Source organism: Pinus tabuliformis, chromosome 9 (genome assembly GCF_031772625.1).
Source record: "Pinus tabuliformis cultivar Carrire ecotype Pingquan chromosome 9, CPIR1, whole genome shotgun sequence".
Classification (NCBI taxonomy): domain Eukaryota; kingdom Viridiplantae; phylum Streptophyta; class Pinopsida; order Pinales; family Pinaceae; genus Pinus; species Pinus tabuliformis.
The window spans coordinates 903,969,472-903,982,668 of NC_142307.1; positions in this window are offsets into that span (position 1 = coordinate 903,969,472).

Sequence of the window (13,197 nt, forward strand, 5' to 3'; positions counted from 1 at the left end):
TGGCGACGTCGTCGTAGAATGGTAAAAACGTATGTTCCTGATTAGCTTTTAGCTGAATGGTTTATTAAGTCATTATTACCTTCCATCACGGAAGATGTGGCAAAAGGAGGAGTCGTCACTGAAGAGCAAGTTATCGCTCGTGCGCAATATTTAGACATGATTTACACTCAGTCTGGCACGATCTACGATAAAATACCTGACGCTCCCAGACCGGAATTTTCAGTCCCCCCTCCTCCTAAATCAAACAATGACTCTCATGCCGACGATGGCATGATTGGTGCGACATACACGAAATCGATAAAGGCTACATCTAAAAAGGCCTGTAAGATTTCTAGTCAAAATGCAAAAGAAGAACTTCTTGCCTCGGAAGTAAATGCCATCTCAACTGATAAAGGCAAAGAAACCAAGCAACCAGGAGGCAAGAAGAAAAACAAAGGGAAGAAGAAGAAATAGGAGGAATCATCACCTGAAAAATCTTCTGCAAACCCTCCTGGAGATAGGAAACCAAGAAATCCATGCATAATATGTGATGAGGATCATTGGACGAAAAACTGTCCATTTAAAGCTGAGCTTAAAAAATTCTGCAAGAATTCAAAAACCTCGGCAGTATTAACTGATCCGTTTCTGAATCCAGGAACAAATCTGGTTAACAGTGGAAATTCTTCCCCGTCCTAAGTGCTGATGTTGTCTGTTTCCAAACAAAAAAATGATGCTTTGATATCGACAAGGAATAAAGATTATGGGAATCCACAGCTGTTGAACAACAAGGATAAAGATCAACCTAGTAGTTCGACAACAACTTCGACAGAAGTTGCGCCACCCATCATTCCTGAGCTAACAATAAAACCACCAAAGGGAGTAGTACATAAGTCGACATTTAATCCTCGTGTCAGAGCAGCACATCATTATAATATAGTGGAAGATCTGGCCCAATCGCCATCCACTATGTCGACACTTGAAGTGCTGCAAAATTTCCCATCCCAAAAGCAGGCTTTATTATCAGCTATTGGTGGGATAGACCCAAAGGATTCTAATCTTGTGTCCTTTAATCATAAAGGATACGATCCTCAGTTACCAGCTCAAATAGCTTTCCTCATTCAAGTGAAAGCCCTCAAGAAAACTGTTCATCGAACAATTATTGATGAGGGGGCATCTACATGTATAATGTCGATGAGTTGCTGGAAAACTTTAGGATCTCCAACCTTGTCGCGATCTTCGACAACATTAAAAGCATTCGACGGATGAACGTATACCCCGTATGGTATTCTAAGTAACTTGCAAGTGGAACTAGGAGGAAAAACAGTAGAAATAGATGTCGAAGTAATCGACGGAAACCTCGATTACAACATCCTACTGGGAAGACCATGGATATATGCTATGGCTGCTATTGTGTCGACCTATTTTAGGAAGATTGCATTTCCCTTTCAAGGAGGGATTACAATCGTCGATCAACAAACTTTCCTCCCCAATGGTTCCCAAGTTACGGGAAGCATTCCGATGATCCATGGAAGCCCCCATTCGCTTCAAAATATCGGAGTAGGCCTACTAAAAGACCCTATATTAATGGGTACTTTTGCCCTCCCACCTCCAAATAATCTGGCAGAAGTGGCCACGGTGGGAACTTGCAACATGAAATCTTCTAGATTCAGAAGTTTCCTGAACATTTTGACAGCATGGATCATCGCCTTAATAGAGATATTGTAGCAATCAATTTTCTTGGCCTGGGGGGCAAACCCAAATCAACGCTCATCGAGTGTTTGGATAGATAGGTCTAAGGAATATGGCACCTCTTCAGATCCTTGGTCGCACGTACATTACACAGATGAAGGAATTGTTCAGTCAATGATGATTGATGGGGCACCATGGGAAGATTACCACCATCGTTCCCATCTTCCGAATAACCACGAAGATTATTCCGGCAACCTTAATAATTCTTCAGTTTTTGATTTTCTATCAAATACGATAAATATGGTGGATTCTGAGGATAGTTCTTTTTCAGTGTCAACCTCATTAAAAAATGAAACAACTCCCTTTCCAAATCGAGTCTTTGACTACGATCTCGTAAAATCCAAGTCGAGTATTTCAAATATCTCGAAGGTAAACCTTCATTCCAACCACCGTGTTGAATGCAATGAAGCTTGGGGGGCATGCACCTCGATTTACGTTATTATGCTGGGGGCATGCAAACTTATCACGAGCAGTGTTACCACAGGGTTCAAGCTCATTAAAAAATAAACCTAGCCACGAGCAATGCTACCACAGGGTTCAATCTCGTTAAAAAATAAACTTGCCTCGAGCAGTTTTAACGTGGAATTCAAGCTCGTTAAAAAATAAACATAAGCCATGAGAAAGTGTTTCCCCCAGCGTTTAAGCTCATTAAAAAATGAACCAATTTCCGATAAATAACCATCGTGAATGTAGTACTTCAGCCTTTAAAGCCTTGGTCGTGTTCTCATCATCACCTCCACTCTATATTGGCCGATCATTCACCTCCACTTGATTGTTTACCCCTTTTGAGGAATAGCTGCGAAGAGTGATCCTGTCAGCCGTCCTTGTAACACTGTCGTGATTGGAAAATTCCAAACCTTACCTAGAATCAGCTGCTACCTGAATTTATCACTCGTTCCTCAAAGACGAGTCTCCTTTGAGCTCTTTTCAACTGACTCGTAAAATATGAAAAGATTTCCGAGCCATTAGCCTCTCCAGCTCGTTAAAGTGACCGGAAGTGCTATCCCTCCTTTAGATTTTAATCTTTTTGGACCTGAGGGATTATTACACAAAAAGATCGAGAGCTTGTTTTGTTCGGTTCGTTAAAAGTACCAAAAATTCATCCCTTATGTATTATTTTATACTTTTTCAGACTTAAGGGATTAGATGACGAAAAAGGATTTTGAAGTTTCCTTTACATTCCTTTTCAGACTCTCTAAAATTGAAAAGGACCGAGTTGTCTTTGTCGTTAAACTCTTTAAAACCTAATAGCGACAAACTTGTCCATAACAGACAAGAACGAGTTTCACTATCACTAGGCTTGTTAAAACATAGCGTTGGGTTTGCCCGAAGGGAAAATTATAGAACAAGCATATGTTATCCTCCTCAAGCTTGACAAAAATAAAGAGGTACTGGTCAGCAATGATTGGGGAAAAATTGGGAAGAAAACTTGAAGAAACTTTGTTGGTAGCAAGTCGCTCTTGAACATGACACTTTCACTCCGTATCCTAGTCGGGTTGGGTTGTTCCATTCACTGGTCATATCACCATGGTTCCATCACACCATCCGCATTTGGGGTTAATGCTACCAATCCATCATGTCAGTGTCGCCGATATGTTCAAGAGAAGTCACTCAGAGAATTCACCTGTGTCTCACCCACTATAATACATTTTCGCTCCATTCTTTCATGACCGCCACCCTGAACCGTATATCACCAGATTGTTTTCACCTCCATTAAAATCATTTGCTCCGTTCCGTGTCATTGATGTGGGATTCATTAAGGCCCTCCTATGACGGATCACTTCTTGTTGACATCAGCTCATTATCCAAGAAGTCGATCTAGGAACAACCCTTTCAGTACTTTGAAGCTTGCATGCCTCAATGGCAAGTTTCTCACTTCCGGCGACAGGTTTACATCAATGGCCTTCGACCGAAATATTTCACGTGGTGTTCGATGCCAAGTCCCATATTCACACCACGTGAATTGTACTGCAGTACCTTGAGGATCATTATCAGTGATTCCTCTTGCACCCGTTAACGACTTACATCATTGGTTGGTAATCAGGCGATGTCTTTCCATGTTCGACTCCAGAACATCTCTCACATGGATCGACTTGTACTTTGAGTGAAGATCGAACGAGATTGAAGACCCCGGATCTAGTTTCATCCATCCGGGCTGCGATATATATTCAGGAAAATAAAGACATCGAATGTACATCATTGCTGCACAGATAATCATCCAATCTAAGGGATGATGGCTCTACCAGAATCATCAGTCTACACTTAAACGATTATCTGTCTCATGTACATGAAAAATGAATTTATAAAGCTGAGCATGGGAATGCCCGCCTCAGCTAGATCATGAAAAAATTATGAAGATAATGTATTGTATTGTACCTTATTACAGGTCTCCTTCCAGCTTGAAAGAACTTCGGATCCTCATCATAAAGCATTTCACCCGACATCAAAAGATTAACGACCTCATGCTTTAGGGGGCAACTGTTATAGACATTTTTGGGCATTGCAACCCCAAGCATAAATGTCCATAAACCAAGGGTTCCTAAGTCCCTAAAGTTGTTGTTCCAACCCCTAAAAGAACAAGGTCAATTGATTACAACATCTCCTAGAAGTTCTCCATGAAAAACTACTCAGAACTGGTCAAAACTGGACCATTTCACCTGCTCCATAGGCAAAGTGCGTTGCATCCCACCTAAATACACACAGTAGGTGCGTTGCATTTCAAAAAGCCCTTCTATGGGGTGCGATGGGAGAGAAGGGACAAATGGCAGGGTCAATCCTCAAGGTGGAGAAGCATGGAATCTTCCAGAAACTTCTCCTGTGACACTTGCCTCTCTGAATTCGACCAGGGATGAGTAAGAGATCATCAATCTCCAAGTGGAATCAAGAACTATCAGAGGGAAGACACTAATCAAATCTCAAGCTGACTCACCTCCCTTGCAGACATCTATATATGGATCCCTCATCCCAGAGATCCAGAGGCTGGAATTTTGCATCTTGTAAGGAATTGCTGTTGGTTTCTGGAGGCAACATCATAGTGTTGGGTGATCTAAGCTTTTCATGAGGTGAAGAAGGGCTTACTTGCTGAGAGGATGAGGCTGGGTCAGAACAATCGGTTGTAATTCTCTTGGCTCTTTCTTGATTATCAATAAAACTATTCAAGTTTTCCTCCATACACTTGTGTGATTGATGTTTTATGCATTCGTGTGGTTAATATACATCTGACCCTATATTGCTTATGATAATAGATCCATGTTCTCGTATAGTGTTATGCTGCTTTGATTCTACAGGTATTCTGTGAAGCTAGGTACGAAAACAAGTAGCAAAAGACTATCAAAAGAGAGAGGAATCGAGCAAGGAACCAAGCGCAAGACAGAGGTTGGTCTCCTTTATTCTTCTCTCATCTATCTTTCATAAAGGAAAACGAAAGTAGTTTTAGTTTTTTTGTTTCTAAGGTAGCTACCAGCCTTAGTGGGATTAGCAGTTCTGCATAGACACTATTCCCGGTAACACTATGTAACACCTAAGCCCTCTTTGAACACCTCACCATACTTCCTAGTCTATGGTAAATAAGCCATCTTCCCGCCAAATATCTACTTGCTTGCTCTTCACCGTTCCTAGGAATCCCAAGGCAAGCCTTTCCAGCTAGTTCGACGTAGGATGGATGCTCTCCATAAGATCCAGGAAAAAAGGATGAAAGCAAAAGAAAATTTCATACTCCACCAGAACCGTATCAAGATGTGGTTCGATAAGAAGTCTACAGGGAAAGCTAGCTTCGATGTGGATGACTTAGTTCTGAAATGGGATAAACCCCATGAAGACAAAGGAAAACATACAAAGTTCCAGTCCTGTGAATTGGTCCATACATAGTTCATGAGAAGCTTGGCCCATACACGTATCGTTTACAATCACTTGATAGGAGGATTGAAAACCTTCCCGTAAATGACCAAGATCTCAAGCATTATTTCCAATAGGTTGGGCTGCGCCCATGCCATGTACATAGTTTTCTTTCTTCTTGTTGTTTCATTTGATTTGTTTTGCTTATTATATTTGCTTTTTCTTTGTTTTATTATCATTACTATTTTTTTTTGCGTCCATTTTGTTTGTTTTATATATTACTATTTTTGTTTCCAGAAATAAGTGTTGCCAACTACTACGTTCTAGATTTTTAATAGAGTATGTGGCTGAAATGTAAAGAGACTTGTGACACTGCAGCACTTGGCTAGTCTTGTGTTTGTGATCAGATATTGATCCATGACCTAAGTGATAGCTCAAATTTCAAAGTGTTCGAAAGAGTGTTGAACCTGAGCGACCGGATAGATCTCGTCTTCCTGATTCCGACGCCTTGAATGGTTCGAAAAACTGACACCGTATGAAGGAGTTATTGAAATTTGAAAAGTCCAATAAACTGCATAAACCTTTCCTTAAACGTCTTTCTTTAAGTTCCGTATTGAGCACGTGGGCAGTATTCAGAAAGTGGGAAACGGTATCTCGCGTGGACTAAAAGTTTTAACCGGTATTTTTGAATTCTATGCAATTAACCTTAGCGGTCGACACGTAGAACGATAAAACCACTTTTCTCGCGAGCTCTCGGTGTGATATCGGTCGTGCAAGAATTTGCGCGATATTGCACGACATCTGTTCGATTGGACGGGTCACATCGACGGTGGAGATCGTCCAAGTTAGTTGGTGAGTGGACGACACGATATCCGTTGGATCGAGCGAGATAGATCGACGACGGAGATTCCGCTATTTGTAATGCTTCCAATGTATACCTGGGTCCATAACCCACAGGTCCACGCACGTATTGTGTAAAGATGCAGCTTTGCACAACCGCTGGGATTATCCCTAACCGCTGGGGTTATATCACAGCATATGCGCGCTAAACAGCTAATGTAACAGTCACCTCCGACGGTTTAGCTTGGTGAAGGAGATAAAATTAGGCGGATATGCTAAGTTTAACTAGAGTTAGGTGTAGTGCACCAAATTTGGTGGAGTATCCCTAGGGGATATTGATTAAATGCACTCAAGGAGCAGTTTTCATCCAGAGCCAGAGGAAGAGAGAGAGAGTGAAACAAGAGGCTAGCTAGGCTAATTGAATCCTTCTGAAGCCAATGGAATAGTCTAGAGAATCCGAGGAAGTCATCTTCATAGAGATTTTCATCCAAGGAGATTTTGGAGCTCAGGGCCACCAGGAGTTGGAGGCAGTTGTAGGAGCTACTAGTACTCATTCTCAACGAACCAACAATCATTCCTAACTGTAATGAGCCTTCTGAATCCATTGCAGGGATTTGCAGAAGCATTTAGAGACTTCTAAAGGCCGAGATGCTACAGGGAAGTTTCAGGTAGCCCAGTGCCAACTGTGGAGGAAGGCCTAGTTTGGGGATGCAGTGCTCATTTTGAGAAAATGATCAGTCTATTTTTGGTGTCTGATATGTGCTGGAGATAGTGGATGAGGTTTTAGTCTCAGTTAAAGAATTCTAAAGGAGTTAGTGCCATCAAGAAGCTCAGGGTAGCTCAGAGCACTGATTGAAGGAATCAAGTCTAAGGGAGCTTAGATCTGTTTGTAGAGTGATGACAACCATGACAGGGATATGGATGGTATTCTAAGCCCATTGGTTCAATTTAGTAACTTTTGAAGTTAAGTGTGGAACTTGTAAATGAAACTTTGTCATAATCCCAAAGAGCCAAGTCAAGATGACAAAAGCTCAAGGAGACGTAGCCCACGATATTCGGGTGAACTCCTAGATTAAATTTGTTGTTATGTGTGGTTGTTTATTTGCTGCATTATATGGTTGTTATATGTGTTTAATATCAGCAGAAACAAATGGACTTAAAGCACTTAAATAGTTAAAATAAAACATACACCTGTTTCAAGTATTTAATTCCGCAAATGTCATATATAAGCTAGATCATTTAATTGTTAAACTGAGTGGGAGGTTCTTGTAAGCATAACAAGTTATCAAACCCCCATTTCAGATCAGGTGGTATCAGAGAAAGTTGCTTGATTGAAAGAGAAATAAGTTGCTTGATTGACAGAGCAGTAGGTTGCTTGTTTGACTTGAAAGGTGTTTAAACAATACAAAGGATTTGACTGTTTGTAAACTGACTGCTGTTTGAGTTTGCAAAGGTGAAGGGAAAGCTATTGATAGCTAAGTCCAAGAGAGGACAAGAAGGAAGAAGAGCTGAAGGCATTCTCCTTACCCAAAGGACCTCAAGGCAACCCTTGAAGCACAAGAGGGTTTGTTTGCAAAAGGCTGCTTGAATAAGAGTTTGACTCTACAGCCATTAGTTCTTTGAAAGCTTTGTGAATTTTGTTGAAGTTCTTTTGTTCATTTCTATAATGACAACTTATACAAGTGAGTTTTCAAAATCATCCTCCTTCACAAGATTCTTTGATGAAGACATGAAGCAAGACTTGTTCATCATGATGGATATGGTGAAACAAATGTATGAAGAGGAAAGGAAGAGCACAAAACTTCGAGAGCAGTTGAATTCCATGAAGGAAGAGAAGCAATTGCTTTTTGAAAAATTGCAGTAAATGGAGAGCCAACTTCATATTGCAAATATGAACCTAGAAAGGATGCATGAGATGGAGACACAACTCCTTGTTGCCAAAGAAGCCTTAGTCAAGAATCAGTTTGAAGAAGAGGTAAACAATTCTAGTTTGTCTTCAATTTCCTCAAAGAATTTTTATGTTGGTTCTTTTGAAAAACATACAAGAGGCATAGGGTCCAAGTTGATGTCAAAAATGGGCTATGAAGGAAAAGGATTGGGAAAACATGCATAAGGCATTGTTGAGCCAATAATGGTTGAGGAAAGGCCTAAGTATTTGGGTCTTGGATATGGAAAATCTTATGGAGAAAGTTCCAAAGGAGCCATGAAGGCAATTGAAACAGTTCCTAGAAGGAGTTTCATTTCAGGTTCTCTACCTCAAGTTTGTAAAGATTGTATTCATGGGGAATGCAATTGTTTGAAACATACTTTGCAAGAAGAAGGTGTTCATAAGCATGCACTCAAACAAGGGAGTTGTGAAAGCTCTAAAATCATTGAAGAGATTGATGGTGTTCCGAAGGGAGCCACATCTTCATTCGATTCACCTTCTCATGAAGGCAACAAAGGTGAAAGAGGAAGGTATAAATCTGATTTGAATCACATTTCTTTTGATTATGTTAAGCATGGTAAATTTCCACATAAGCATTGGAAAAAAAATTGCATGGTCCTTTTGTGATTTGGTTAACCATAGTGTTTCTAGATGTTGGAAGAAAATTTCCACATACAAGAAACTTTTGAAGAAAAGGAGGCAAGAAGCCAAAGGTCCATTGGACAAGGAACATTATGCTGTAAAGAGGATGAACATGTGTTGCACTTATTTCCATAAGCAAGGACATATTGCTGAAAGTGTTGGATTTTGAATCCAACAATGCTTCCATTAAATTTGAAGAAGTTGGAAAAAGAGAATCGCAAGAATGGAATGGAAGTTTCCATAATTGATGTGTTTTAGGATGATTCACATGTTGATGTCGATGTGCAGTTAAAGGAAGCACCTTTGATGTGGATTGGTAAGAAACGGTTAGATTTCTTATCCAATTAAATTTGCATGTCTTTTGATTTGATACATTTCTTTGCCAATGGAATGCAAATTGCAGGGTTTTACAAAAAAGGTGAATGAAAAAGTTGAGTATGGGACTCGCTTTATTGCAGAAAAATTATGATAATTTCAGCTTTGTAAGTACATTTACATATGATTGAGGATCTTATACTTATGATTTTTCTTGAGAGAAAGTTGAAGAATGGAATACATGCATGAGAATGGTATGTATGAACAAAGGAATGTTGATGATTTCATTGTATTTGAACATGTATGTGTAATTGACATGATGGTCAATTGCTTTGTTTAAACATGCATGTAATCTCATATTGACTTGGAAAAGTTGATTTTGTCTCCAATAATGAAAAAGGGAGATAATGATGAAGTGTTCTCACAAGAGGTGGAATTCTTTCTACTTTGAAAAAGAATCATCAAGTTCTTTTTGTACATGATTGACTTGGAGAGTCAGTTGTTTGAAAAGGTAAATTTTTGTCGGCTTGTGATTTAGTCGATCATTTGTACACCTATATGTAAGATACATGATGATGATTCACATGATGTGAATTTGTGTCGTCAAGTTATTTTTTTTTGGATTATGTTATTTTTGACAAGATGTCAGAAGAAGATTTGCAGCAGCAAAAGTCGCCATAGAAGTGGCTTGGCAAGAAGTGGTTTGACTTGTTGACACAGTAAAACATAATTTCATTGGTACATATGTAAATTTCAGTTAAATATGCATATATTTGTGATGTAATCTCACGTTTGTTTGAGCCACCTTGGGTTGATGATCAAGGAAGCGATGTTTAGCTACCTTCTGTAAACTTCTCAACATAAATTCTGAATGAGTTCAAGGAAGACAACTCTTAATAGGAGGAAAAGTGCATCTAGGAAGGGAAATGTCGACTACCTTCGAGTTTTGGTTCAAAGGCACTAGCCATGCAAGGCAAGTGTATGGAAGCTGAAAGAAGAGGGTGCTATACTCTCATCTACTGTACATATCAGTATATTAGTCTTTTGGGGTCCAAAAGATTTCTAATGGGGAGAAGCGATCATATATTGATCCATGACCTAAGTGATAGCTCAAATTTCAAAGTGTTCAAAAGAGTATCAAACCTGAGTGACCGGATAGATCTCGTCTTCCTGATTCCGGTGCCATGAACGGTTCAAAAAACCGACACCATATGAAGGAGTTATTGCAATTTTAAAAGTCTAGTAAACTGCATAAACCTTTCCTTAAACATCTTTCTTTAAGTTCCGTATTGAGCACGTGGGAAGTATTCCGAAAGTTGGAAACGGTATCCCGCGCGGACTAAAAGTTGTAACTGGTATTTTTGAATTCTACGCGATTAACCTTAGCGGTCGACATGTAGCACGAGAAAACTACTTTTCGAGCGTGCTCTTGGTGTGATATTGGTCTGTTATAGACATGTTTGTGCCTTACAGCTCTAAGCATGAAATGTCCATAACCAAGGGATCCTAAGTCCCTAAAAGTGTTGTTCCGATCCCTAAAGGAACAAGGTCAACAAATTACAGCTTCTCCCAGAAGTTCTCCACCAGAAACTGCTCAGAATCAGTCAAATCAGGATCATTTCAGCTGCTCCACTAGCTAGCTGCGTTGCATAGCACCCAAGTACACTAGCTAGGTGCGTTGCAACGCACCTAAATGCACTACCAGGGTGCGTTTAGTGGTAAATGACAAATGGCAGTGTCATTCCGCGAGGTGGACAGACAATGGAAGCTTCCAGAATCTTCCCCAATGACACTTGCCTCACTGAGTTCGACCAAGGATGAGTAAGAGGCTCTCAGTCTCCAAGTGGAAACAAGAACTGACAGAGAGAGGCCACTAGTCAAATCATAAGCTGACTCATCCTCTTTGCATACATCTATATATGGATCCCTCATCCTAGAGATCCAGAGGCTGGAATTTTGTACGTTGCAGAGAATTGCTGTTGGTTTAGAGATAGATATCAGAGTATTGGGTGATTTATGCTTTGTTGGAGGTGAAGAGGGGATTCTATGTTGGGAGGTTGATGCTGGATCAGGAATCATCGGTTGTAACTCCTCCTGGATCTTCTTGTTATATCAATAAAACTATTTGAGTTTCTCCTACATGCTTGTGTATCATTGATGTTTGTTACATTTGTATGTTTAGCTTAAATCTGATCCTAAGCTATTTATGAATATAAATCCACGTCTTTGTGTAGTTTTCTTCTTCTGTGATCTTACAGGAACTTGGTGAAGCTGGGCAAGTAAGGGAGCAGGTAGCTGGAAGCTGTCAAAGAGGAGAGAGATTGGATCAAAGGACTAGCGCAAGACACAGGTTGGTTCATCCTATTCCTCTTCGTTTATAGTTCATAAAGAAGAATACGAAAGTAGTTTTCTCTGTTTGTTTCTAAGGTCACTGTCACACCTTAGTGGGATAGGGTCGTTCTGAATAGACACTTTTCCCGTTAACAAAATGGCGACTCCAGTGGGGTTCGTGTCTAGTTAGTTTTTTTGTGTTTTTCTTGTTGTTTTTTTCATAAACTTAGAACTAGCAATCGAACTGCATTTGCCATTAACAAATGCAAAGTAGACATCTGCTACTTCAATCCATTCATTGGATCTGTTTATGATCTGAACAGCTGATTCACAAATGATCTGATTGCCATTTGTGATAGCTCTTAGACCTCCTTTAAATCTACCCTCTGATTGTGCATTACTGATTGCTTTTTCTCGGCCAAAAACCATAGATTAAACTGCAAACTATGACCCAGAACCCGGATAGAATTCTCGTTTCTGCCCCAGCGCAGGCTCTGTGAAGAGATTCTGCATTTCAATGCAGTTCCCGAGAGGGCTACCTGCGCTGCAATCCAGTTTCTCTGTGTAACAGGTGCGCTGATCAGCCTAGCCTTGTGCAGCTGAGGTTCTTTGCTTCATTTTTTCAGTTTTGTCTCTGATTTTTGCAGCCTGTGATCAGTGTATGTGTCTGTTTAAAAACCCCTTTTCTTTGCCTTAATTCTGCCTCCTTTGTACAAAAAGACTGTAGATGTTTTTGTGTGTTTGTTACATCATTTACAGTTTTCCATTGAAAAAGTAGAATAGTCATACTGTCGTCCTTTGATTTAGATCTGTCGTAACTGTCGATTTTGATCTTAGGAGAAAGTTTATTTGCTGTTGACAGTCGATTATGCTTTTACTTTTGCCTTTGGTTTGAATTTGTGACTTTCTAGTGTCGAAACGAGTATTTATTTCAAAGTCATAAAGTGTCGTAATCATCTCTACCTTTTGATTTCGAAAAGAAGCTTGTTTGTGTTTGTCACTTGAAAGCAAATTCAGATTTGTACATCAACTTTCTTTTTAGGCATCAATATTAAGAAAGTGAAAAACAAATACATGCACATGTGCATTTGCATATTGACAGTCTGTTTGGCTTGATTTAGGAAAAGTGCATTTACAGTGTGCTCTTTTCTCTTTGAGAAAAGATTCTGTCTTTCTTTTCCCCTTGTAGCTAGGATTTTGATTGCTGAAAAGAGATAAAAGTTTGCTTATCATCTTTAGATTGCATTTTGGGAATTACATCTACATCTCGTGGTGAACCCAAAAGGCAAACTTCATAAAAAAGATCAACTTAAAATAAATTGAATGAATCTAACAACGCATTGGAACTTAACGCACAACATTTAGAGGTCTAGGCTAGAGACGTATTCCGGCGTCGTAAAGCCTGGTAACTGTTGTCCTCACTGATGGTTGGGTGATTCCTCCACTTTGAGACGATAAGTGCCAGTACGGACTTGTGCTCCCACGTACCGTCGAGTATATATTGGGAGACCCCTATAGGCTTAAATCCTTTTATCCATAGGAAGCCGTGTCGGCCGCCCTACTGATTGCAATGCACCAAA